At 51.3% G+C, this 27,850-nt stretch overlaps 1 long non-coding RNA gene and 1 pseudogene across 2 annotated transcripts in view; one reads left to right on the forward strand and one right to left on the reverse strand.

Annotated features, from left to right (window-relative positions):
* Positions 1–27,850, reverse strand: part of LOC135055998 (uncharacterized) — a 138,950-nt gene that overhangs the window by 96,689 nt on the left and 14,411 nt on the right. The window contains exon 2 of one of the 2 annotated variants that reach the window (XR_010243863.1): positions 9,031–9,284. The exons of the other annotated variant lie outside the window; for it this stretch is intronic. This is a non-coding gene — a long non-coding RNA (uncharacterized LOC135055998). The remainder of the gene's footprint in view (positions 1–9,030; positions 9,285–27,850) is intronic. 2 annotated transcript variants of the gene reach the window in all.
* Positions 11,334–11,452, forward strand: LOC134895160 (5S ribosomal RNA; annotated as a pseudogene).

The following is a 27,850-nucleotide window of genomic DNA, read 5'->3' on the forward strand; positions in this document are numbered from 1 at the left end:
ACGGACCTGCTGGACACTGTCAGCAGACTCCTAAACTACTAGTATGAAGAAGATAGAAAAAAAAACCCCACCACAGGTAGGTATACAATTATGGACGAGCACTGACGACACAGAGGTAGCCACAGCCGTGGACTACCGTACTGCGTCTGCTAATATAGAGATGATAAAGATGATAGAGATGAACAAAAAAAATATAACACTACTGCAGGTAAATATTTATATAATATAATGAATGACGGACCTGCTGGACACTGTCAGCAGAATGCGTTTATAGAATAAAAAAAAAACACCACAAGAGTGTTTGTTTAACTTTTTCAGGCAGACAATATACTGGTGGTCACTGGTCAGTCACACTGGCAGCAAAAGTGTGCACTGTACTCCTGCTATTAACTGCACCCCAGTCTCCCCCACAATTCAGCTGTGTGAGCAGTGAGCACTCAGCACAGTCAGATATACATAGATGATATTATCATGCAGCACACTGAGGCTGAGCACAGATATGGTATGTGACTGTGTATCGTTTTTTTTCAGGCAGAGAACGGATTATAAATAAAACTGGTTGTCACTGGTCACTATCAGCAAAACTCTGCACTGTACTGAGTACTCCTAATGCTCCCCAAGTAGTAAATCAAGTGTCTCTCTAATCTATTCAGCCACGTCCTCTCCCTATCAATCTCAATGCACGTGTAAAAATGGCGGCGACGCGCGGCTCCTTATATAGAATCCGAGTCTCGCGATAGAATCCGAGCCTCGCGATAATCCGACAGCGGGATGATGACGTTCGGGCGCGCTCGGGTTAACCGAGCAAGGCGGGAAGATCCGAGTCTGCCTCGGACCCGTGTAAAAAGGCTGAAGTTCGGGGGGGTTCGGATTCCGAGGAACCGAACCCGCTCATCTCTAGTATATTTACTAAGGTGCAGGTTTTCAAATGTGAAGATGTTGCCCACAGCAACCAATCAGATCCTACTTATCATTTATCTAGCACACAGGTTCTCAAACTCGGTCCTCAGGACCCCACACAGTGCATGTTTTGCAGGTCTCCTCAAAGAATCGCAAATGAAATAATTAGCTCCACCTGTGGACCTTTTAAAATGTGTTAGTGAGTAATTAATACACCTGTGTACCTGCTGGGTTACCTGCAAAACATGTACTGTGCGGGGTCCTGAGGACAGAGTGTGAGTACCTGTGATCTAGCACATTCTAGAACATTGGTAGCACACCCTGGTCCTCGAGAGCTACCAACATTTCATGTTTTCCAGCTCACCTGGCAGGTGCACAGGTGTACTCATTACTCACTGACACATTTTAAAAGATCCACAGGATGAACTAATTACTTAACATGCGATTCTGTGAGGAGACCTGGAAAACATTAACTGTTGGTAGCTCTCGAGGAACAGGGTTGGCTACCCCTGTTCTAGAAGATAATAGCTAGAATCTGACTAGTTGCACATCTCGAATTTTGAAAACCCATAGTTTAGTAAATATACCCCAGAATGTTTACACCATAATGTTGACATCTAACATTTTTACATTCGAAATGTAGACCTGTTCAAGATGTCAACATTAGGAATGTTGACAGTCAGTATGTTGACACTCTAACTTTAGCCTTACTTTAACTTTAATTGTAACTTAACCCTAATTGCATGTGCGCCATTCAGGGGTGCATCAAGGTAGGAGGAGGCACATGTGCAGTCTCCCACAGGGCCCCATCCTCTCTAGCCAGCAGAGCAATAGGCTCTGGGCACCATGGTCTCTAGGAGACACTAGTATTATCCCAGAGTTTAGTGCTCATGAATAGGTCTCCAGGAAAATGGCAAAGCAGCCATTTTCCCAGTGATATTCCTACTGCGCATGCACAAAACGCTGGGAAAATGGCCACTGTGCCATTTTTCCAGTGGTTTCTGCAGTGCTGCTTCTGCCAACATGGGGCTCTGGAGGGCAAGTATTGAAAAAATTGACTCCTACCATATTCTGTTGTCTTCACAATCAGTAGACATGTGGGTTTGTATATGTGTGACCGGCGGTCAGGAGAATAGTCCCTGTTGGTTGGGATAGTGAAGGTTCTCCACACAGGGTTCTTCATACATATTCTCCAATATGTATGAAAGGAAAAAAATGTCCCATAGCATAGACTCTCATCCACTGGAATGGTCTACTAATGTGAGAGTAGACAAACAGGCATAGGTATACAAAGATAACCAAGCATCCCCGGAACCACCTTCTCACAGCCAAGATAAGTCCCAGTCGTCCTGCTTGGTTCCTCAGAGTGTGCAGTGTGGACCCACCTGTACTCCGGGGGCCCATGTGCACCAGAAACACTGCACCCATTATAGATAAGCCAATGGCACTATTGTGTCAACATATTGAATGTCGATATTCTGACATGCTGACCATTTTTTTTTAGTCTGAAATATAGATAGTTCTGTTAAACTAAACTAATATCTGTCTAAGGAATGGCATTATCTAGGTTCTACCTGAAATAAATCATAGCTAACGTACACTAGTGATGAGCGGGTTCGGATCCTCGGGATCCGAACCCGCCCGAACTTCACCTTTTTTTTCACGGGTCCGAGCGACTCGGATCCTCCCGCCTTGCTCTGTTAACCCGAGCGCGCCCAAACGTCATCATCCCGCTGTCGGATTCTCGCGAGATTCGGATTCTATATAAGGAGCCGCGCGTCGCCGCCATTTTCACACGTGCATTGAGATTGATAGGGAGAGGACGTGGCTGGCGTCCTCTCCGTTATAGTAGAAAAGACTGAGTGACTTATAATTGTGGGGAGGATTGGGGACGGGGAGCAGCTGTTAGGGAGTACAGTGCAGGGTTTTGATTATACCACCAGTGAGTTTAATCCGTTGTTTCTCTGCCTGAAAAAAAACGCTCCACACCATATCTGTGCTCACTCAGTGTGCTGCACTGCTGCATATATCTGTGCTGAGTGCACTGCTCACACTGCCTAATTGTGGGGACTGGGGAGCAGTTATAGCAGGAGTACAGTGCACAGTTTTGCTGACAGTGACCACCAGTCCAGTATACGTTTGTCTGCCTGAAAAACACTCCTGTGGTGGCTTTTTTTTTCTTCATACTAGTTTAGCAGTCTGCTGACAGTGTCCACCAGGTCCGTTATTATTATTATACAGTATATTATATATATATAGCAGTACGGTAGGCCACGGCTGTACCTACCTCTGTGTCGTCAGTGCACTCGTCGTCCGTAAGTAATATAATACTATACTATAGTATCCATCCATCTACATTGTATACCTGTGGTGGCTTTTTTTTTTTTCATACTAGTTTAGCAGTCTGCTGACAGTGTCCACCAGGTCCGTTATTATTATTATTATACAGTATATTATATATATATATATATATATATATATATAGCAGTACGGTAGGCCACGGCTGTACCTACCTCTGTGTCATCAGTGCACTCGTCGTCCATAAGTAATATAATACTATACTATCCATCCATCTACATTGTATACCTGTGGTGGTTTTTTTTTTCTTCAAACTAGTTTAGCAGTCTGCTGACAGTGTCCACCAGGTCCGTTATTATTATTATACAGTATATTATATATATATATATATAAATATATCAGTACGGTAGGCCACGGCTGTACCTACCTCTGTGTCGTCAGTGCACTCGTCGTCCATAAGTAATATAATACTATACTATCCATCCATCTACATTGTATACCTGTGGTGGCTTTTAGTTGTGCGCATTAAAATATGGAGAACAAAAATGTGGAGGTTAAAAAAATAGGGAAAGATCAAGATCCACTTCCACCTCGTGCTGAAGCTGCTGCCACTAGTCATGGCCGAGACGATGAAATGCCATCAATGTCGTCTGCCAAGGCCGATGCCCAATGTCATAGTACAGAGCATGTAAAATCCAAAACACAAAAGATCAGTAAAATGACCCAAAAATCAAAATTAAAAGCGTCTGAGGAGAAGCGTAAACTTGCCAATATGCCATCTACGACACGGAGTGGCAAGGAACGGCTGAGGCCCTGGCCTATGTTCATGGCTAGTGGTTCAGCTTCACATGAGGATGGAAGCACTCATCCTCTCGCTATAAAAAAGAAAAGACTTAAGCTGGCAAAAGCACAGCAAAGAACTGTGCGTTCTTCGAAATCACAAATCCCCAAGGAGAGTCCAATTGTGTCGGTTGCGATGCCTGACCTTCCCAACACTGGACGGGAAGAGCTTGCGCCTTCCACCATTTGCACGCCCCCTGCAAGTGCTGGAAGGAGCACCCGCAGTCCAGTTCCTGATAGTCAAATTGAAGATGTCAGTGTTGAAGTACACCAGGATGAGGATATGGGTGTTGCTGGCGCTGGGGAGGAAATTGACAAGGAGGATTCTGATGGTGAGGTGGTTTGTTTAAGTCAGGCACCCGGGGAGACACCTGTTGTCCGTGGGACGAATATGGCCATTGACATGCCTGGTCAAAATACAAAAAAAAATCAGCTCTTCAGTGTGGAATTATTTTAACAGAAATGCGGACAACTGGTGTCAAGCCGTGTGTTGCCTTTGTCCAGCTGTAATAAGTAGGGGTAAGGACGTTAACCACCTCAGAACATCCTCCCTTATACGTCACCTGCAGCGCATTCATAATAAGTCAGTGACAAGTTCAAAAACTTTGGGCGACAGCGGAAGCAGTCCACTGACCAGTAAATCCCTTCCTCTTGTAACCAAGCTCCCGCAAACCACACCACCAACTCCCTCAGTGTCAATTTCCTCCTTACCCAGGAAAGCCAATAGTCCTGCAGGCCATGTCACTGGCAAGTCTGACGAGTCCTCTCCTGCCTGGGATTCCTCCGATGCATCCTTGAGTGTAACGCCTACTGCTGCTGGCGCTGCTGTTGTTGCTGCTGGGAGTCGATCGTCATCCCAGAGGGGAAGTCGGAAGACCACTTGTACTACTTCCAGTAAGCAATTGACTGTCCAACAGTCCTTTGCGAGGAAGATGAAATATCACAGCAGTCATCCTGTTGCAAAGCGGATAACTCAGGCCTTGACAACTATGTTGGTGTTAGACGTGCGTCCAGTATCCGCCGTTAGTTCACGGGGAACTAGAGAATTGCTTGAGGTAGTGTGCCCCCGTTACCAAATACCATCTAGGTTCCACTTCTCTAGGCAGGCGATACCGAGAATGTACACGGACGTCAGAAAAAGACTCACCAGTGTCCTAAAAAATGCAGTTGTACCCAATGTCCACTTAACCACGGACATGTGGACAAGTGGAGCAGGGCAGACTCAGGACTATATGACTGTGACAGCCCACTGGGTAGATGTATTGCCTCCCGCTGCAAGAACAGCAGCGGCGGCACCAGTAGCAGCATCTCGCAAACGCCAACTCGTTCCTAGGCAGGCTACGCTTTGTATCACCGCTTTCTAGAATACGCACACAGCTGAAAACCTCTTACGGCAACTGAGGAAGATCATCGCAGAATGGCTTACCCCAATTGCACTCTCCTGGGGATTTGTGGCATCAGACAACGCCAGCAATATTGTGCGTGCATTACATCTGGGCAAATTCCAGCACGTCCCATGTTTTGCACATACCTTGAATTTGGTGGTGCAGAATTATTTAAAAAACGACAGGGGCGTGCAAGAGATGCTGTCGGTGGCCAGAAGAATTGCGGGCCACTTTCGGCGTACAGGCACAGCGTACAGAAGACTGGAGCACCACCAAAAACACCTGAACCTGCCCTGCCATCATCTGAAGCAAGAGGTGGTAACGAGGTGGAATTCAACCCTCTATATGCTTCAGAGGATGGAGGAGCAGCAAAAGGCCATTCAAGCCTATACATCTGCCGACGATATAGGCAAAGGAGGTGGAATGCACCTGTCTCAAGCGCAGTGGAGAATGATTTCAACGTTGTGCAAGGTTCTGCAACCTTTTGAACTTGCCACACGTGAAGTCAGTTCAGACACTGCCAGCCTGAGTCAGGTCATTCCCCTCATCAGGCTTTTGCAGAAGAAGCTGGAGGCATTGAAGGAGGAGCTAAAACAGAGCGATTCCGCTAGGCATGTGGGACTTGTGGATGGAGCCCTTCATTCGCTTAACCAGGATTCACGGGTGGTCAATCTCTTGAAATCAGAGCACTACATTTTGGCCACCGTGCTCGATCCTAGATGTAAAACCTACGTTGGATCTCTCTTTCCGGCAGACACAAGTCTGCAGAGGTTCAAAGACCTGCTGGTGAGAAGATTGTCAAGTCAAGCGGAATGCGACCTGTCAACATCTCCTCCTTCACATTCTCCCGCAACTGGGGGTGCGAGGAAAAGGCTAAGAATTCCGAGCCCACCCGCTGGCGGTGATGCAGGGCAGTCTGGAGCGACTGCTGATGCTGACATCTGGTCCGGACTGAAGGACCTGCCAACGATTACTGACATGTCGTCTACTGTCACTGCATATGATTCTCTCACCATTGAAAGAATGGTGGAGGATTATATGAGTGACCGCATCCAAGTAGGCACGTCAGACAGTCCTTACGTATACTGGCAGGAAAAAGAGGCAATTTGGAGGCCCTTGCACAAACTGGCTTTATTCTACCTAAGTTGCCCTCCCTCCAGTGTGTACTCAGAAAGAGTGTTTAGTGCCGCCGCTCACCTTGTCAGCAATCGGCGTACGAGGTTACTTCCAGAAAATGTGGAGAAGATGATGTTCATTAAAATGAATTATAATCAATTCCTCCATGGAGACATTCACCAGCAGCAATTGCCTCCAGAAAGTACACGGGGACCTGAGATGGTGGGGAGGGGGATGTACACAGTGAAAGGGGTGATGTATCGGGCGATGATGATGAGGTGGACATCTTGCCTCTGTAGAGCCAGTTTGTGCAAGGAGAGATTGATTGCTTCTTTTTTGGTGGGGGCCGGCCCAAACCAACCAGTCATTTTAGTCACAGTCGTGTGGCAGACCCTGTGGCTGAAATGATGGGTTTGTTAAAGTGTGCATGCCCTGTTTATACAACATAAGGGTGGGTGGGAGGGCCCAAGGACAATTCCATCTTGCACCTCTTTTTTCTTTCATTTTTCTTTGCGTCATGTGCTGTTTGGGGAGTATTTTTTTGAAGGGCCATCCTGTCTGACACTGCAGTGCCACTCCTAGATGGGCCAGGTGTTTGTGTCGGCCACTTGGGTCGCTGAGCTTAGTCACACAGCTACCTCATTGCGCCTCTTTTTTTCTTTGCGTCATGTGCTGTTTGGGGAGTATTTTTTTGAAGGGCCATCCTGCGTGACACTGCAGTGCCACTCCTAGATGGGCCAGGTGTTTGTGTCGGCCACTAGGGTCGCTTAGCTTAGTCACACAGCTACCTCATTGCGCCTCTTTTTTTCTTTGCGTCATGTGCTGTTTGGGGAGTATTTTTTTGAAGGGCCATCCTGCGTGACACTGCAGTGCCACTCCTAGATGGGCCAGGTGTTTGTGTCTGCCACTAGGGTCGCTTAGCTTAGTCACACAGCTACCTTATTGCGCCTCTTTTTTTCTTTGCGTCATGTGCTGTTTGGGAAGTATTTTTTGAAGGGCCATCCTGCGTGACACTGCAGTGCCACTCCTAGATGGGCCAGGTGATTGTGTCGGCCACTAGGGTCGCTTAGCTTAGTCACACAGCTACCTCATTGCGCCTCTTTTTTTCTTTGCGTCATGTGCTGTTTGGGGAGTATTTTTTTGAAGGGCCATCCTGCGTGACACTGCAGTGCCACTCCTAGATGGGCCAGGTGTTTGTGTCGGCCACTAGGGTCGCTTAGCTTAGTCACACAGCTACCTCATTGCGCCTCTTTTTTTCTTTGCGTCATGTGCTGTTTGGGGAGTATTTTTTTGAAGGGCCATCCTGCGTGACACTGCAGTGCCACTCCTAGATGGGCCAGGTGTTTGTGTCGGCCACTAGGGTCGCTTAGCTTAGTCACACAGCTACCTCATTGCGCCTCTTTTTTTCTTTGCGTCATGTGCTGTTTGGGGAGTATTTTTTTGAAGGGCCATCCTGTCTGACACTGCAGTGCCACTCCTAGATGGGCCAGGTGTTTGTGTCGGCCACTTGTGTCGCTTAGCTTAGCCATCCAGCGACCTCGGTGCAAATTTTTGGACTAAAAATAATATTGTGAGGTGTTCAGAATAGACTGGAAATGAGTGGAAATTATGGTTATTGAGGTTAATAATACTATGGGATCAAAATGACCCCCAAATTCTATGATTTAAGCTGTTTTTTAGGGTTTTTAAAAAAAAACACCCGAATCCAAAACACACCCGAATCCGACAAAAAAAATTCGGTGAGGTTTTGCCAAAACGCGTTCGAACCCAAAACACGGCCGCGGAACCGAACCCAATACCAAAACACAAAACCCGAAAAATTTCCGGTGCACATCACTAACGTACACCTAGCATCATGTGATTGAGATGGTCTAATTGTTTTTAACGATTTATATTTTAAGTCCACTTCTGAATATATGTGCAACACTAAGTAAATATTGCATGTTTGTTTCCAGTTAAAATGCCAGAATATTCTATTAAAGTGAAGTTTATATTGGAAATATTTATGAAAACTTTCAGTATGTTCAGTAATCATATTTTAGATTTTATTTTTTTAATTGAACTAGAAAAATGTAAACATGTGGCTACCTTTAGTTAAAGCACATTTCCTTCAAAGTTACACAAGTTCATCAGTATTTCTGAACATACCATTTCATAAATTTCTTATACCATTTCATAAATTTCTTTCTTGCCCCCAAACTGAGGTGGTGGTGTTCGAGCTCAGCTCAGGGAAGCCACCACATCCCTATGGTAGGACAACAGTTGGGGAATCTTGTTTTTGACTACTATAAGTACAGTTGTGCTCATAAGTTTACATTTGTGATTTTCTGCCCATTTGTCAGAGAATATGAATGATAACTCACAAACTTTTCTTTCACTCATGGTTAGTGGTTGGGTGATGCCATTCATTGTCAAACAACTGTGTTTACTCTTTTTAATTCATAATGACAACAGAAACTACCCAAATGACCCTGATCAAAGGTTTACATACCCCAGTTCTTAATACCGTGTATTGCCCCCTTTAACATCAATGACAGCTTGAAGTCTTTTGTGGTAGTTGTGGATGAGGCTCTTTATTTTCTCAGATGGTAAAGCTGCCCATTCTTCTTGGCAAAAAGCCTCCAGTTCCTGTAAATTCTTGGGCTGTCTTGCATGAACTGCACGTTTGAGATCTCCCAAGAGTGGCTCAATGATATTGAGGTCAGGAGACTGAGATGGCCACTTCAGAACCTTTACTTTATTCTGCTGTATAAAGACATAATGATCCCAAGAAAAAATGTGTCACTGCTACAACTGAGGAAGTGCCCTACCTAGTGATGTAACTCTCAGAGACAATAGAGGCGGTTGCCGCTGGGCTCCAGCTGTCCGAGGGACGCCAAGAAAGAAAGGCAGAGGGGGCTGCTGAACTAGAAAATATATTCCTCCACTAATTTCATAGTGATTTGGGGCAGTCACTGCTGACTGCTGTCCAAGCTCAGAAAGACCCCTTCAGCTGGTCTGGTATGTATCTAATAACAGATCAAGGCATGTACAATGAGCTCCAGCTCTGCTGCTGTGTCTTATATGAAGAAAGAAAGGTCAACAGAAGTTGGTTTTAAGAAAATTCACAAATTATTATAATAAAACTTTTAAGGGGGAGGGGGGTATTTACTAAAGCTTGGAGAGAGAGAAAATTGTGAGAGATAAAGATAAAGTACCAACCAATCTGCTCTGCTCATTTTTCAAACACAACCTGTCAAATTTTTTGGGCTTTCCATTTGTAGGACAGTTGATGCTTAATCTTTTAGTTAAACTTACTATCATTCAAGAGAGATTATTTCATCACACGTTTATTGTGATTTTTCACATTCCCACATGATTACCTGGATGATGTGATAATCTTACCTATTTCTGCTTGGAATACCTTTGCACAGTTCAATCTCTGCCTCTGTGTCTTAGACCAATAGGACATATTTGTGTGGAACAGACAAACCAGCATGTGTATACATTTATGCAGAATTCTTTGGTCAAACGACTTTTTAGCATGATCTGCAATGTACAACCTACAATATAAATTGCACAATCATACACAGGATCTGGACAGATGTTTGAATTATGAATGCTTTCTTTTGCTGAATAGCTTTTTTTGAATCTGTGATAGCCAATACAGAACTGTGATATTTAAAATTGATATATGCTTGATCATGCAAGATCATCCGTGTTTTTCCAAACATTGTCTGATGCAATAATATAATTTGAATATATTATTTACCTCTTCTGATACTTTATTCTTTTCTCTGAAGATATTTTTAAAGATCTTAAGGTGGGTACACACTAACAGATATATCTGCAGATCAATTGATCTGCAGATATATCTATGGACAGATCGGGCAGTGTGTTGAGCATACACACTGCCCGATCCGTCGGGGCTTGACGTCATGAACTGGGCGGGCGTGTACACACGCCCACCCAGTTCAGCTGTCAATCACCGCCGGCCGCCGCAGCATGTGTACGGGCGGTCGGCCGACCGCCCCGTACACACACAGCGACGCGCCAATATATCGGTAGATATATTGGCCGTCGGCTGTGCTGCGCGGCCGACACGATACGTCTGTGAACGACGGAGTTCACAGACGTATCGGCCGTACACACTGGCCGACGGTCCCGCGATATATCGGCCGTTCAAGAGAACGGCCGATATATCGACCAGTGTGTACGGACCTTTAGTCTTTAAATGACCTTTCATTTCAAAAAGCTGAGCCAACCCACCTCTCTCATCCATTGTCCGCTATAAATCTATTATATGACATTGGACAGCAGAAGGTGGGGCCCTTAACTTATTGGGGGTAATTCCAAGTTGATCGCAGCAGGAATTTTTTTAGCAGTTGGGCAAAACCATGTGCACTGCAGGGGAGGCAGATTTAACATGTGCAGAGAGAGTTAGATGTGGGTGTGGTGTGTTCAATCTGCAATCTAATTTGCAGTGTAAAAATAAAGCAGCCAGTATTTACCCTACACAGAAATAAAATAACCCACCCAAATCTAACTCTTTCGCACATGTAATATCTGCCTCCCCTGGAATGCACATGGTTTTGCCCAACTGCTAAAAAAAAATCCTGCTGCGATCAACTTGGAATTACCCCCATTATTACAACACACCTCTCTCATTTCGGTACTCTCTCATCCAATTGCCAGTTAACCATTCTCTGCAATGCTACGGTAACAGAGTACCTGCGCAAAAATCATTGGACAGCAGAAGTACTTCTATCTCTGGTTTTGTCATTAACCACACTCTCTCATTTGTCCTATTTGGATAATTACTGCCACATTTCACTGGGCATGCCCGATCTCGTTTGATCTTGGAAGCTAAGCAGTGTTAAGCCTGATCAGTACCTAGATGGGAGACCGCTAGGGAATATCAGGTGCAGTAAACTAACCCTTTGCCCTGGACAAAAAGCAGAAGTGCTGGAACAGCCTTTGACTCTGCCATCATTATTTCATGTGAGACTATTTCTAAGCACTTTTTTCATATCTGACCTATAGATCTAGACACGCTTATCCCCCTTACCAGGAGATGATAACAGATAGCACATAATTGGACTATTATAGTCTTGATTAGTATACTGGTGCATCTGTTTTTTGGATATCCACTGTAAAATTCTTATGCTTCTCTACATTTTCACCTCAGATGCATTTCATTGAAAATAATCAGATTGATTCTATTTGTAAAAGATAATTATCTGCAATTTTCCATTATAATGAATGTGGAGTGATATTTTAGTGTTTGTGTATCAAAAATGTTATAAATTCACAAATAAAAGTTACATTTTAATTTTCTATATCAAGTGTGCCCCAACACAGAGTCTTTCTTTTTCTCTTCCTCTGCACAACCTGTAAAATGTAAGGCAGAAGCTGATTGGCTGGTACTTTATCTCTCACAATTTTATCTTTCTCCTAGCTTTGATTAAACCCCTCCTCAGGGCTCTATTTATTATCATTTTCAGCCTGCACCCCAAAATAAAGATTACTTATCGCTACAATTAGGTGCAAGAAGGAATATTTATTCTCCCAGATGTACCATTGGCAAATCGCTGGGACATCAGCACATGTGCAAGCCGGAGCCACTGGGGGGGCACCACCTTCTATTTCGCCTGGCATGAACTTACGCCCCTGGCCCCATCTTACTTTCTTTAGAGCAATAGGAAAATAAGGGGAACGAATCCTGATAGAGTACTGATTATGAAATACGCAGATAAAAGACACCAAGGTGACAAAGACTATGGAAGGGCACAGTGTGGAAAAATGTAGTAATGCAGTGATGGGCACCAGGTGGCCTTAGGGCCACATGCAGTCCTCTGTATCTTCATTTGTGCCCTCAGCTTATTCCTACTGGATGGCCAGATATAGCTTGCAGCACTTGTTTATCAATTTATTACAGATGAGTGTCTTTCTTTAATTATGTTGTTTTAATCTGTTATTGAGATTATTGGTAATGTGCAGACCTTTAAACGTTAGAGGGCCCACATGTGGCCCTTAAAAGTTTTAGGTTGCCCGTCACTACAGACATTGGGGGTCATTCCGAGTTGTTCGCTCGCTAGCAGTTTTTAGCAGCCGTGCAAACGTATAGTTGTCGCCCATGTGCAGCAGTGCGCCTGCAAACACATTTTGTGCAAAACAAGACCAGCCCTGTAGTTACTTATCCTGTGCGATGATTGCTGCAACGAGTGACACGGTAATGACGTCAGATACCCGCCCAGCAAACGCCCGGCCACGCCTGCATTTTTCCAAACACTCCCAGAAAACGGTCAGTTGACACCCAGAAATTCCCACTTTCTGTCAATCTTCTTGCGACCGCCAGTGCGACTGAAAGCGTCGCTAGAACCTGTGCAAAACCACGATGCTCGATGTACCCGTACGTCACGCGTGCGCATTGCGGTGCATACGCATGCGCAGATTTGCAGTTTTTTTAACTGATCGCTGCACTGCGAGAAACGTCAGCGAGCGATCAACTCGGAATGACCCCCATTGTGCTAGACACACTAACAAGTCAAGTGCAAATTTCTGGGTGTGGCATTTATGTGCATAATGGATGTTAGTATTAGTTAGACTTACCATACTAATCTTTAAATTGGGACACTAATGAAGTACACAGGTTCTGTGGCTGTCTGACTTTAAGCCTGCATTTCACCTGGTTTTAAGCAGCTAGAGAACATGTGTTATTCATGAGTGTCCCAGTTTAACCACTTGCCTGGCATGGTCGCATCAGATGCAACCACACCAGGCTGGGCTTTCACTGACATGGTCGCATCTGATGTAACCAGTCAGAAATGCCCACTTAGAGGCACCTGCCAGCCCTCTTGCACTCATCGTGGCTCTGCCCCCAGTCAGTGTATCTTGATCACTGGGGAATGCAGTGATCAGGCAGGCTGAGGCAGCCCAGAGGCAGTGGCACCCCCCCTTCCCCCGCCCTGCCAGAAACCCTCTCTTCTTCCCTCCCTCTATCCTAATCACTTTGTGCAGTGGCAGGGAAGCTCTGCCGGGTCTGGGACTCAGGGTCGACAACAAAAAGGTCGACACACCTTAGGTCAACACCAATTGGTCGGTACACCTTAGGTCGACATGGACAAAAGGTCGACAGGAACAAGGTCGACATGGAAAAAGGTCGACATGAGTTTTTTATGTTTTTTTGGTGTCATTTTCTTCGTAGAGTGACCGGGAACCCCAATTAGTGCACCGCGTCCCCTAATGTGAGGCGGCGGGCGGCGGCGCAGCGATCGGGCCGGGGTACGAAGGAACGAGGATCCGAGAGGATCCAAGTTCCTCCAATGAGCGCCTCCGGATTTGAAATGGGCGCCGGACGCGAGCCAATCGCTGCTCGCGGCTTGGCGCCCAATGAGGGGTCGCCGCGGCGGGCCAATCGGTGCTCGTTGCGGCGGTCCAATAGGAGTCCGCCGCGTCATGGCTCCGCCTCCTCCCAGCGGCTTATATCAGGCGCTGGGCGGCGGCGGAGTTCAGTTGCGCGCCGGAGCAGAGAAGAGCTCCAGAAGACGCCGGGAGAGGATCAGCGGCGGCGGAAGAAGCGGCGCCGGAGAAGGCCGACGACGGGACGAAGAAGGAAGATTGAAGACGGGACGGAGCAGGACGAAGAGGTGGAACTAGCGGCCCAGCAGCGGAGTATCGGCGGAGAGTGCTGCAGAGAGAGGGAAGCAAAAGAGCTGACGAAGCTCCCCTCTGCAGCCTCTCCCACCAATCCGGGTAAGAGGCCTTGGGCCTGTACCACCATTCTATAGGCCTCTTCCTCCCTAGACCACCAGGTGTTCGGGCATTAGGCCCGTGGGCAAAGTCAGGCCCTTCTGGCCTGTGGGCATTCAGTCGGGCCCTTCCGGCCCGTGGGTATAATTGATCGGCTCTTCGGGGTCTGAGGCTGCGCGCAGTCGGGGTTCCCCCCGGCCCGTGGCCCGGCCCGGAGAGAAGGGGCACACATACCCTGTCAGTGGTTTGGGCGTTAGGCCCAAGCCACCCTCAATAGCGCAGAAGGCGGGCATTAGGCCCGAGGGGCACATCAGGCAATAGGCCTGTGGGACATTAGAGGGCATTAGGCCCTAGCGTACTTTGGCCAAATAGGGTAACATAAGGTGACCCTGGGCACCAGGCCCAGGTCACCCACGAGTGACGAGTTAGGCGGGCACTAGGCCCGTGGGTGAAGTCAGGCCTACGGCCTGTGCGCAGTCAGAGGCGCTAGGCCCAGTGGATAAGTGCCCCCGAGGTGAATAAAGGTGGCACTGGGCACTAGGCCCAGGCCACCCTGAGGTGTTTAGGTAGGCAGGTCCGCTTGACCTGAGCCCTATAGAAGGAAGTGTATAGGAGGTGGGCAGGCTGTGTGGCGCCCACCCCCTTCCAGCGGCAGGTAGGGATTTAAAGGGACAGCACCGTGCGATCTTGTATTCCGATATTGTGATGTATGTTGTTACCGTGCAGGGCAAAGTGTCTGTTTGTTTTAAGTTTGTGCATAGTTGTGTTGCACCACTCACACGAGCTAGTTTGAGGGCTCTGTTTATGTAGCTAGTGTAGCGGACGCACACTAGGGTAGTTCTAGGCCCTGCACGGCTGTTTCTCTCTTTGCCTCCTTACAGGGACCTGTAAGTGGAGAAGATCGGAGTACAAGACGTAGGACGGTGAGTAACATCGGTCTATGTGTTCCTTCTGTGTGTGTCCCTATCTGTCTCCCTTCCTTCAGGGCGAACGGTGAGCCTTGCACGCCGGTGCAAGGTAGAATTTTCACCTGGTGCGAGAGTGCCAATAGGTGAAATTCGGGCTCTGAGGCGGATGCCTGGGATGACCCTCACCTAGCCCGAAAGCACTATTTTCCTTGGCTCCGGAGGGCGTTTCGGTCCACAGTTAGGAGGACAGCACTCAGCAATCTCCTTCCTCCTAGGTCATCGTGTCTGGGTCCGGCGAAAGATTCTTCAGGTCCGTTGAAGGTTCCGGTACCTGAAGGTGAGAGAGAGCGGCGCCTGGTGAGTACCGAAACTACACCTGTACGGCAGCAGGCACCACCACACGCACCGCCGCACCTCTTACATTTGGCGTAGTCGGCAGGATCATGGACGCGGACGACAACGCTCCTCCGGGAACGGAGAGGAAATTCAATTTTGGACCGGCATTGACGCATACCCCTCGGTACGATGGGCAGAATATGCTGTTGGCCGACTGGAAGAAGAGGCTGGATGGAATCATCCAGCTGTATGGGGTGCCCCCTGAAATGCAGTTGCACTTGGCCTTGAATACGCTGGATGGAGAAGCCTGGCGGTCTGTGATCCTTGTTCCCGAGGAGGAGCGGAAGACGTTGGAAGAGGTACTCGCGATCCTCGAGGGTGCCTATGGTAACACGGCTTCTGCTGGAACCCTGAGTCAGCAATTGATCAACCAATTCCAGAGGGAGGATGAGTCTATACCCCAGTTTGCCAACGCACTGCAGGAAATGTTGAGTGAAATCACGCGGCATGACCCGGAAGGTTTGGGGTCCCTGGTTAACCCCAGCGTGATGCTGAGGGATCAGTTTGCACTGGGTCTACGGAGTATCCCCATTCGACAGATTCTGTTGGATAAGATTGCCAACGATAAGAAAATGACCTTCCGTCAGGTCCAAGTGGAGGCGGTCGCTAGGGATCGCAATGCCAATTTCGGACCTTACGCCATGGCCCCACAATGGTTGGCACCGGTGTCTGCTGTGGCCAGCCGAGAACCCAGCCCCATGGAAGCCTGTGTCCAAGACCTTAAGGCGGCATTCGCCAAAGTCACTCTGGAAATGAAAGCAGAGATCTCCCAGTTGCAAGATGAGGTTCATAGGCAGAGAGGTCCGGGTGGGTCCGAAGATCGGGCGCCGCACCGGCTGCCCAGGGAATCACGGGCCAATGTAGGGGGCGCTCGTCCCAGGGAAGGTAGGGGTCCCCGTTGCTACCGCTGCAATAGATTTGGACACATTGCCCGGGAATGTAGTGAGCCTAGGCAAGACCCTTCGTTAAACTAGAGTCCCTCGCGGTAGCGGGACCACCCGCGGGGGAGATGGGCGGAGGAGGAACCACTATAGTGGATTCTGCCGATATAGTGGGTGAGTGTCCCGTTATGGTTGGGTGTCTCGGGGGAAAGGAGCAGAAATGCCTGTTGGATACTGGCTCGCAGGTCACCACCATGTCTGAGGCTTGTTTCCTGGAACATTATTCTCATTTGAAGGATTCCGTGTTGGAAAGCTGGGTTACCCTTACAGTTGCCAACAACCTTCCTATTCCGGTTGTCGGAGTGGTGTGGATGGAGATCTCGATCTGTGGACAGGCGTTGGGGAAGAAAGGAATACTGGTCGTGGGAAGCTTGGGTTTGAGTCACGGGCCAGTGATTGTGGGCATGAACGTCCTCCAAGATCTCAATCCGCTTTTGTTCCAGGAGAGGGGTCCGCAGTACTGGAAGGAAATGGGTGTTCAACGGCCGGTGCAACAAGCATTTCAGCAGGTGGGGAGAATATGTGAAGCTGGGCAACGGCAAGAATCCCTGGGAGCAATTCGGACCGGTCATCGGCAACAGATAGAGTTACCTCCCCGCCAGGAGATAGTCCTTCCCCTCGAGGTGCGGACTCACCAACGCCTGGAGGGGTTAGAAGTGATGGTGGAACCCAATGGATACCTCGGAATGGACTCGGGAATCATCCTGGCCCGAACCCTGGCGGTAGTAAGGGACGGCAAGGTGTTGGTTCGGCTGTGTAATCTTCTGGACGAGACCAGAAAAATTCCGGCGGGAGCGACTATTGCCAACGTAACGGCTGTCACCCGGGACGGAGTTTCAGGGGGGCGACAGGTCTCGCTGCATACGGACGAACAAGGATCATGGTCCATGGCGGTGAGCCTGGATAAGGAGGAGGAACCCAGTACGGATTGGTGCGGCCGGGTTATCAGAGAACAGATGGATGTCTGTCTGGACGAATGTAGCCCCAGTATGGTACAGAAGTTGGAGCATATGCTGTGGGAACGACGGAAGGCGTTCTCCCGGCATGTAGAGGATTTCGGATATACAGAAGATTTGAAACATGAGATATGTACTGGAGAGAGCCCTCCAATCCGTGAGAGATACCGTCCCATCCCACCTAAACTCTACCAGGAGGTCAAGAAGATGTTGCGGCAGATGTTGGATAACCAGGTCATTCGTGAGAGCAAAAGTCCATCGGCTGCACCCATCGTGTTGGTGCGGAAGAAGGATGGTTCCATTCGATTCTGCATGGATTATCGGCGGTTGAATAGCAGTACCGTGAGAGATGCTTACCCGTTGCCTAGGATAGAGGAGTCTTTGGCGGCCCTGGGGAATGCTCGGTATTTCTCCACGCTGGACTTGGCCAGTGGGTACTGGCAAGTGGCGGTTAACCCACCGGATCAAGAAAAAAACGCCTTCACAACTCCTATGGGATTGTTTGAGTTCCTGCGCATGCCTTTTGGGCTCACCAATGCCCCGGCTACATTCCAACGGATGATGGAGAGATGTTTGGGAGACTTGAATTTCGAAGCTATGCTGATATACCTGGACGATATCATAGTGTTTGCCCCCACTCTAGAGGAACATTTGACGCGCCTGGATGTGGTGTTGCAGCGCCTGGAGAAGTATGGACTCAAGCTCAAGCCCCGCAAGTGTCATCTTCTAAAATCGAGCTTGGAATACTTGGGGCATGTGGTGTCCAGAGAAGGAGTCTGCCCGACGCCTGGCAAGATTTCAGCAGTCCAGGACTGGAAGACGCCCACCACTACCACTGAACTGCGCGCGTTTCTGGGGTTGGTTGGATACTATCGGCGGTTTATCAAGGACTTTGCGAAAATCGCGGAACCATTGAATGCCCTTCTTCGAGGGGTGCCCACTACAAAAAAAATCGCAGGTAGTGGCCTGGGGTGAGGCACAGGAGAAGGCATTTCGGCGACTGAAGGAAATGCTCACGGAGGCTCCGGTTCTGGGATATGCTGATTTTGAAAAAAACATTTCTGCTCTACACTGATGGCAGCCTACAGGGATTGGGAGCAGTTCTCTCCCAAGTACAAGATGGCAGAGAACGAGTGATCGCCTATGGTAGTCGAAGTTTGAGGGAAACCGAGCGGAACCCGGACAACTACAGTTCCTTTAAGTTGGAACTGTTGGCTGTAGTCTGGGCCGTGACTGAGAAGTTCGCCGAGTACCTGATCGCTACCCATGTGGAAATCTACACGGATAACAATCCCCTGGCCTATCTGGAAACTGCAAAACTGGGCGCCCTGGAGCAACGTTGGGTAGCCCGGTTGGCAAAATTCAGCTATAAAATACACTATCGGCCAGGGAAGAGTAACGGGAACGCAGATGCGCTGTCGCGATACCCTATGCCCATGCCCCCGACCTCGAGGTACCTCGAGGACGAGGACACCGAGGTCCCGGACTTGACCAGGATTAAATGCCCAGTTACCCTGGAAGGGTCACAAGTGTTTGAATGCGCTGCTCTGTTCCGCTCCGGAGCACTGAACAGGAGTGGGCTTCATTACAGCAGAGTGACCTGGGACTGAGCGTCATTCGGCGATGGAAACAGAAGGGACATTGGCCTAGCCAGTGGGAGAGGAGTTTCGGCTGACCCCCTACTGTCGAAAGGTCCTGCGGAGTTGGGACCGATTACTCGTCCGCGGCGGAACACTGCGTCGACAGGTGTACCTCCACCACGAACTCAGGATGGTGGAACAGAGTGTGGTGCCGGAAGCAGCCCTCCAGGCTCTGGTGACGGAAGCTCACGATGGCGGAGCCCATTTGGGGGCAGCAAAGACCTTTCAGTGGATGCAGCGCCAGTTTTTTGCCCCTCAGTTATGGACATTGGTGGAGAAAGTGTGCAGGGAGTGTCGGAGATGCGGGGTGGTCAAACCGAACGAACAGCATGCGCCGGTACATACCGTTCAGACGAGTCGTCCCCTGGAGTTGTTGATGGTTGATTACGTTCTGATTGGGGAGTCCGTTAGTGGCCATCAATATGCCCTGGTCATGACTGATCACTTCACCAAGTTCACGGTCGTGGTCCCCACCAGGGATCAGACGGCGGAGTCCGCTACCAAAGCAATTGTCGAGCATTTTGTCCGGCAGTTTGGGTGCCCCGAGAGGATTCATTCAGACCAAGGGGCTTGTTTCCAGGGGAGACTGATGGAACAGCTTTGTCGACTTTATGGGATGCAGAAGTCCCGTACTACTCCGTATCATCCTCAGGGAAATGGCGCCTGTGAACGTTTCAATCGGACTTTGCTCCAGATGCTGCGGATCCTGGAGGACACCAAGAGACGTAGGTGGCCCGAGCATGTGGCCGAGCTGGTGTGGGCCTATAACAACCGGGTTCACAGCATCACTGGGTACTCCCCCTTCTTTTTGATGTTTGGCCGTCCAGGGCGAGAAGCGCAGGATTTGCACTTGGCCGAGCTTCGGGAGGAAGGGGGATCGTTGCCAGCAGACTGGGTCGCGGAACATCAGCAGCGGTTAAAAGTGGCTCACGAAGTGACTCGGAAGAGGATAGCCGACCACACTCATGTACCCCATAGAACTCGAGGAGCAGAGCCTTTTGACGTGGGACAGCGGGTGCTGGTCCGCATGACGCGGCCGGGCGGTAAACTAGCGGAGAAGTGGGAGGTGCGGCCTTATATTGTCCAAAGGCGCCTCACCGAGGAGGGTCCGGTTTACCAGGTGGAAGCAACAGATGGGTCTGGTCGGTTGAGAACCCTTCATCGGGATATGCTGCGTCCTTGTTGGTTCCCAGAAGACGTAGAGGATGAAGGTGCCCCCGGTCTGAATACGGCTCCATCGCCTGGGGACGACACCGTGTTGGCATCTTCGCCCAGGGTGGCTGGCCTGGACGAAGATTGGTGGATCCCAGTGGTTCCGTCTCACGACAATAGCCTCCTGGATGCTGGGGCCCCTAGGCCTGTGGTATCTCCTGTGCCTCGGCGATCTCAGCGTTCCAACCGCGGTGTGCCTGGTCCTCGGTATGCCGACCCGGATTATATCTGGTCTCAGTCTTCCTTTGTCGGGACTACAAAGGACAAACGGGGGGGAAATGTGAGGCGACGGGCGGCGGCGCAGCGAACGGGCCGGGGTACGGAGGAACGAGGATCCGAGAGGATCCAAGTTCCTCCAATCAGCGCCTCCGGATTTGAAATGGGCGCCAGACGCGAGCCAATCGCTGCTTGCGGCTTGGCGCCCAATGAGGGGTCGCCACGGCGGGCCAATCGGTGCTCGTTGCGGCGGACCAATAGGAGTCCGCCGCGTCATGGCTCCGCCTCCTCCCAGCGGCTTATATCAGGCGCTGGGCGGTGGCGGAGTTCAGTTGCGCGCCGGAGCAGAGAAGAGCTCCAGAAGACGCCGGGAGAGGATCAGCGGCGGCGGAAGAAGCGGCGCCGGAGAAGGCCGACGACGGGACGAAGAAGGAAGATTGAAGACGGGACGGAGCAGGACGAAGAGGTGGAGCTAGCGGCCCAGCAGCGGAGTATCGGCGGAGAGTGCTGCAGAGAGAGGGAAGCAAAAGAGCTGACGAAGCTCCCCTCTGCAGCCTCTCCCACCGATCCGGGTAAGAGTCCTTGGGCCTGTACCACCATTCTATAGGCCTCTTCCTCCCTAGACCACCAGGTGTTCGGGCATTAGGCCCGTGGGCAAAGTCAGGCCCTTCCGGCCTGTGGGCATTCAGTCGGGCCCTCCCGGCCCGTGGGTATAATTGATCGGCTCTTCGGGGTCTGAGGCTGCGTGCAGTCGGGGTTCCCCCCGGCCCGTGGCCCGGCCCGGAGAGAAGGGGCACACATACCCTGTCAGTGGTTTGGGCGTTAGGCCCAAGCCACCCTCAATAGCGCAGAAGGCGGGCATTAGGCCCGAGGGGCACATCAGGCAATAGACCCGTGGGACATTAGAGGGCATTAGGCCCTAGCGTACTTTGTCCAAATAGGGTAACATAAGGTGACCCTGGGCACCAGGCCCAGGTCACCCACGAGTGACGAGTTAGGCGGGCACTAGGCCCGTGGGTGAAGTCAGGCCTACAGCCTGTGCGCAGTCAGGGGCGCTAGGCCCAGTGGATAAGTGCCCCCGAGGTGAATAAAGGTGGCACTGGGCACTAGGCCCAGGCCACCCTGAGGTGTTTAGGTAGGCAGGTCCGCTTGACCTGAGCCCTATAGAAGGAAGTGTATAGGAGGTGGGCAGGCTGTGTGGCGCCCACACCCTTCCAGCGGCAGGTAGGGATTTAAAGGGACAGCACCGTGCGATCTTGTATTCCGATATTGTGATGTATGTTGTTACCGTGCAGGGCAAAGTGTCTGTTTGTTTTAAGTTTGTGCATAGCTGTGTTGCACCACTCACACGAGCTAGTTTGAGGGCTCTGTTTATGTAGCTAGTGTAGCGGACGCACACTAGGGTAGTTCTAGGCCCTGCACGGCTGTTTCTCTCTTTGCCTCCTTACAGGGACCTGTAAGTGGAGAAGATCGGAGTACAAGACGTAGGACGGTGAGTAACATCGGTCTGTGTGTTCCTTCTGTGTGTGTCCCTATCTGTCTCCCTTCCTTCAGGGCGAACGGTGAGCCTTGCACGCCGGTGCAAGGTAGAATTTCCACCTGGTGCGAGAGTGCCAATAGGTGAAATTCGGGCTCTGAGGCGGACGCCTGGGATGACCCTCACCTAGCCCGAAAGCACTATTTTCCTTGGCTCCGGAGGGCGTTTCGGTCCACAGTTAGGAGGACGGCACTCGGCAATCTCCTTCCTCCTAGGTCATCGTGTCTGGGTCCGGCGAAAGATTCTTCAGGTCCGTTGAAGGTTCCGGTACCTGAAGGTGAGAGAGAGCGGCGCCTGGTGAGTACCGAAACTACACCTGTACGGCAGCAGGCACCACCACACGCACCGCCGCACCTCTTACACTCGCATGGCTCGCTACGCTCGCCATGCTTCGGGCATGGTGCCTTCGCTCTGCTCCGCTTCGCTCGGCACAGATTACCGTTCCAATCGTAGTCCACTTGGATCGTTAAGTATGAAAAGGTTCCAAAAAAGAAAAAAATATAAAAAACTGATGTCGACCTTTTTCCATGTCGACCTTGTTCCTGTCGACCTTTTCTCCATGTCAACTTTTTGTCCATGTCGACCAAAGGTGTGTCGACCAATTGGTGTCGACCTAAGGTGTGTCGACCTTTTTGTTGTCGACCTGGAGTCCGGCTACCAGCTCTGCCATCTCTCCTCATCTTCCCTCTGTCCGTCGCCGTTCGCGCACGGGGGCGCGCACCGGCGTCGCCAGCCTCCCGGTCTCCCCAGCTTGCTCCCCTGCAGCCGGAGTCCGGCGGGGGGGGGGGGAGGAGAGGTACGAGGGTGGTTCCCTCAAGATAATATAAGCAGGGCTCTGCAGGGAGGGATGGACAGGGGGAACACGGTTAGAGGCACCAGGAGTCGGGGCGCGCGCATGATGAGCGCGCGAGCCCGTGCTCACAGCAGGCGGCGCCGTTTGTGCACGTGCGCGCGCAGTGACGCCGCACATCTCCCTGTCTCCCCAGCCAGATGCCAGTGGCTTGCGGGGGAGGAGGGGGGGCGGGGAAGGGGTGGGGGGGGCGCAGGGCTGCTGCGGGCGCTGACCGGCCTCGCCGCAGGTCCCTCCTAGCGGGCGGAGTTGGCTCCGATCTGCGGGGGGTTCGGGCAGCGGCGTTGGCGCCGACGGCCAGTCCCTCGGTAGTGACGGGCACCCCCCCCCTTTTTCCCCGCCAAGGCGGACGGGTCGGCAGACGTCGGCTCCCGGGTGATGCCGTCGGGCGTCATACGCGTAGGCGCGCACGTGCCCCGGTTTGGGGCACCGGGGAGCCGGCGCCGTGGTTCGGGGCAGTAAGGGCCCCTCCGGAACTCTGGCGTTGGCTCTGGCCAAGGTGGGCGCGGCATTACGGCCGCTGGCTGCGGCTACGTCACCGGGGGTAGCGGCAAGCTCCGAAGCGGCCGCGATGGAAGGCGGGTCCGGAAGGCGGTCAGCTTCAGCGGCGCAGCGAATTGCCACGCCTGCAGGGAGCTCGGAGAGGCCGCCGCAGACCTGGAGCACTGTCCGGAACAGGACGGGCAGGGACGCGCTGCGGGGACAACCCCCTCACGATTTGCTCGGCATGCGCCGCAGTTGTTTCCTGTGTCTTTCGCCCCTTTTTTCTTTCCTGCAGGGGATCGCGGGAAGTAGAGATGGTGGAGAAGAGTAAGAAGACGTCGGTTCTGCCACGCCGGAGGATTCCGTGTCGGGGCAGTCGACGGGTTCAGGTGAGGTGTTACAGTCGGTAGCGGGCTCATCCACGAGTCCCAGTTCTCGCAGCTTTTCCTCTTCCTCATTTTCCTCTGCTCTGTCGTCGCAGGCGTCCGAAGTCAGTAGCGCGACTAGGGCGAGGAATCAGGCGACTAAATTCGCCAAAAGGGCGGCGGGGCAGCTGGGAGCTCGAAGAGGCGTAAGCGGATTAGGGAGGAAGCTCGCAGGGCCAAGAAACACAGCGATTTGCACGTTTTTTTTTTTTTTTCACTGTGACTGCACTGCAGTGATGCGGGGCCTGCGGGATAGCGGCCGTAGGAAGATTCGCAGTGGGACTTCGTGCATGTGTTCGGCTGTACGAAGGAAGCGAAGAAGGAGTATAGGTCGGCGGCTGCAAAGAGGGACATAGGGGGCCGAGGCCTTCCGTACCTTCGATAACTGGCTGGCCGGTTTTTGGGTCTTCGCGGCGTGCTACCTGGAAGATAGGCCGGTCGAGCACAGGAACGTGATTCGGTACATGCTTCTCATACATGACTTGCAGCGCACTTCTTCGGTATCGGAGTGGCGTAGGTAGAAGCAGGATGGTTAGCGGGCCATGGACTTTGGGTTCAAGGACGTCTAGGTCTGGCTCAAAGTCACTTGGGCTTCGCAGCAGACGGAGGAGCCCCGGAAGCCGGGGGCGGACGGGCACCACCGCGCAGGGTCGTCCGCCCAGGGGTAAGGCGCGGACGGCGGATCGGCCAAATCCTGCCTCCTCCTGCTTCAAAGGCAGTCGTCAAGGTTCCCGGGGTAAGCAAACTTATCCTAGGCAGGCCGCGGGCGGGAGCGCTCCACAGAGCTCCAACGCCACTTGCGTTAGAAACTATGGACAAGGGGTTAAGTTGGTATCCAAATAGGGCGGCTGCAAAATTTCCGTTTTCCGGTTTTAGTTTCGTTTTCACGTGCCTGTTGCGAGCGAGGTGTCGGTTCGGGCCCAGGGGATACGGAGGTCATCTCTCCAGTGCGGGTGGTTCCGAAGAAGACGCCGGGCGCTTTTCGGATTATGCAACATCTTTCTTACCCATCGGGGACGGCGGTCAATGACGTGAGGCCGCCGGATCATGGTTCGGTGGTTTATCAGTCGTGTGCGGGGCATTGGCGCTGGTCCGCAGTTACGGGACTGGGGCACTCATGGCTAAGATTCAGGTTGAGTCCGCTTTTCGGTTGCTGCCGTTACATCTGGACTCATTCCGTTTTATGGGGTTTCGGAGCGGAGTATTTCATCTGCAACGGTTTGCCGGGGGGTGTTCCGTTTCATGCTCGTTTTCGAACGGTTTAGCACGTTTCTACACTGGTTCGTGGAGTCTTCGCCAAGGGGTCATGGGGTCGCCCATTACCTCAATGACTTCCTGTGTGCGGGGCGGCACATTCAGCACGGTGCGGCGACTTGCTGGTCAGCATCCGAGCCCTGTTTTTCCACTTCGGCGTTTCAGTGGACGAGGAGGAAACTGAGGGACCGTCCTCCTGTTCGTCCTTTTGGGGATCGATTTCGACACAGCGGCAGGATCGGGTCGGCTGCATCGGGACAAGGTGGTTAAGCTCCGCGAAGCTATTGGCCGCTTCGAAGGGTCGCGTAAGATCACACTGCCGGAAGCTGGAAAGGGCGACTGCGGGGTGTGCCAGACCACATCATTTCGTGCGATGATCCTCCGAGATTAAAGGGGATGGAGCAATATGGGCCGCATTCCTGGAGGATCTCAACGAGGTGTGTATTATGGCAGGGTCCAACGGTGGTCAGCACTAGGTTGCAGTTGTTCACCGACGCGGCTGGGGCCTCTGGATACGGATGTTATCGGGAGGGATCTTGGTGCGCGGCTTCGTGGACGGCATTGCAAAGGCGTAACCAGGGACCTGTTGCTTCTGGAGTTTTTCCCCATTATGGGGGCGCTGGAGGTTTGGGGCGAATGGCTGGCTCCTCGCAGCATCTTGTTTAGATGTGACAATCTGGCCGTTTGGCGCATGCGATGAATAACAAGGGGACGAAGTCGCTGTCATTCTGCGGGTGCTGGGACAGTTGCTGTAGACATGCCTACGTCGAAACGTGTGGTTCCGCGCGCAACACGTGCCGGGGCTGGAGAACGGAATTGCCGACGCTCTGTCACGAGGGCAGTGGGAAAGTGTTTGTTTGTTGGCACCGGAGGCCGACGAACATGGTGTTCAGTTTCCCGGTTATGTTGGGAGGTATCGGGACGGATTGGAGGGTCTTGCGTTGCGGTCAGTCGCGCCAGCCACGCTTAAGCCGTAAGCTTGGAGCGAGTAGGAGGAGTTTGTTGAGGACGATTTCAGCAAGGTAAGAGCGGGCAACGAAGGATGCTTTCTTTTATTTGGCAGCTTTATGTTTCGGGTAGGTCCAGAGCGGTGGTCTCCCGGTAATTAGCCAGGATTTCGTTTTTCAGCAGAATAAAGGGCGTCCCCGACGTTGCTAAGAGCGGGATTCTGTTGAAGGCAATGAAAGGATGGGCGCGAGTCGCGCCGACGCCGCCTGACAGGAGGAGGCCCATTGATGCGGCCTTGTTGCTGGATGTCATCAGGGCGGTTAGAGGTGTCGCGTCATCCATGTTTTGAATTGCGGTTGTTCTTCAGTTTGGCGTGCTCAATGGCTTACCACGAGGCTTTTATGGTTTAGGAACTGGTAGCGCTTTCTAAGCGAGCAGATTCGCGCATGCTGGTCAGGGACGTGGTGGTGGGTGAGAAGTCCTTGCTTTGCAGATTGCGACGCTCTAAGACGGACCAAGTGGGGAGAGGTCAAGGGGTCACCTTGGTTCCGGCTCTTGAGGAGAGCATTTGCCCAGTGAGGTTGGCGGTGCAATATGAGGCAGTACGGCCCGACGGCCGGGGGTCATGGCTGCTGCACTATGATGGGCTGCTGGTGACGAAGTATCTATTTCATGGGATGCTGGGTTGCTGTCTTGCGAGCTTGGGCCTTCCACCCGCTGCGTTCGGGACGCATTCCTTCCGCATAGGGGCTGCGACGTCGGCTGCGGCGACGGGATTTTACATGGCTGAGATCCAGGCGGTGGGGCGATGGAAGTCGTCAAGTTACAGATGGTATATGCGCCCCGTTGCATGAGATGTTAGCTCGCGCGTACTTGTGTGTCAATCCCAGTCGTTTAATCATGTTATTACAGTTCAGTACGTTCTTGTGTTGTGCGTTTGTTTGTCTCCCCTTTTTATCCTACTCAGGGATTAGCTACTCGCCGTTGCTGGCATGAGCCGGCAGCGGGGGTCTGGAGTTATTTTGCAATTTTTTGCCTGACTTGACGGACTGAATTCTAATCCACAATTCGGCTAATCTGTTTTAATCAGAGTCCCTCAGCAGGTCTTTATGCTTTCACCTCCAGCTGAGTTATTACATGTTTTACCCCTTATCCCCCCCCCCCCCACCCCCTTTTTGGTTTGTTATTTTCATCTTTCCCATTTGTGTGTTCATGTTAGGCTTCAAATTGGCTGATTGCTCGTGCAGATCGGCTAGGCCGAGACTGCTGCAATATATACGACAGCAAAATTTTTCTTTTTGGCAGATCCTTCAGGTTAATGCAGTAAATTAAACAATGGTATAGATAATTAGTGACCACTTTTACCCCCTTTTCCTCCTCTTCAGGTTGGTTGGAAGATGACTTGCCTATTTTGGTGGTTGGCCACTCTTATGTGTATTGGGCCGCCCAGTGTTGGGCTCGCAGGGGGCACAGATGTTTCCTAGGGCTCGAGAAGTTCGTTGGCTTGGTTTGCAAGGGATGATGTGGACGGAGTGGAGAAGTAGACTAGTGAGTCAGGCCAGCAAGCATGTTAGCCCTAGGGTGTTGGTTGTCCATTTAGGTGGCAACGACCTGGGGAAGAGGACTTATTTGGAGATGCGGTGGGCCATGATACAGGATCTGGCAAGTTTGGCAGCAGCAGTGGACCAATTGTATATTGGTGTTCTCCTTGATGGTGCCAAGATTGAGTTGGCAAGGTGTGGCGGACGGTCGCGAAATTGAGGAGGCCACGCAGAAGGGGAATGGACCACTTGTATATTGGTGTTTCTTCTTGA

The sequence above is a fragment of the Pseudophryne corroboree genome, chromosome 3 (assembly GCF_028390025.1).
Source record: "Pseudophryne corroboree isolate aPseCor3 chromosome 3, aPseCor3.hap2, whole genome shotgun sequence".
NCBI classification, from domain to species: domain Eukaryota; kingdom Metazoa; phylum Chordata; class Amphibia; order Anura; family Myobatrachidae; genus Pseudophryne; species Pseudophryne corroboree.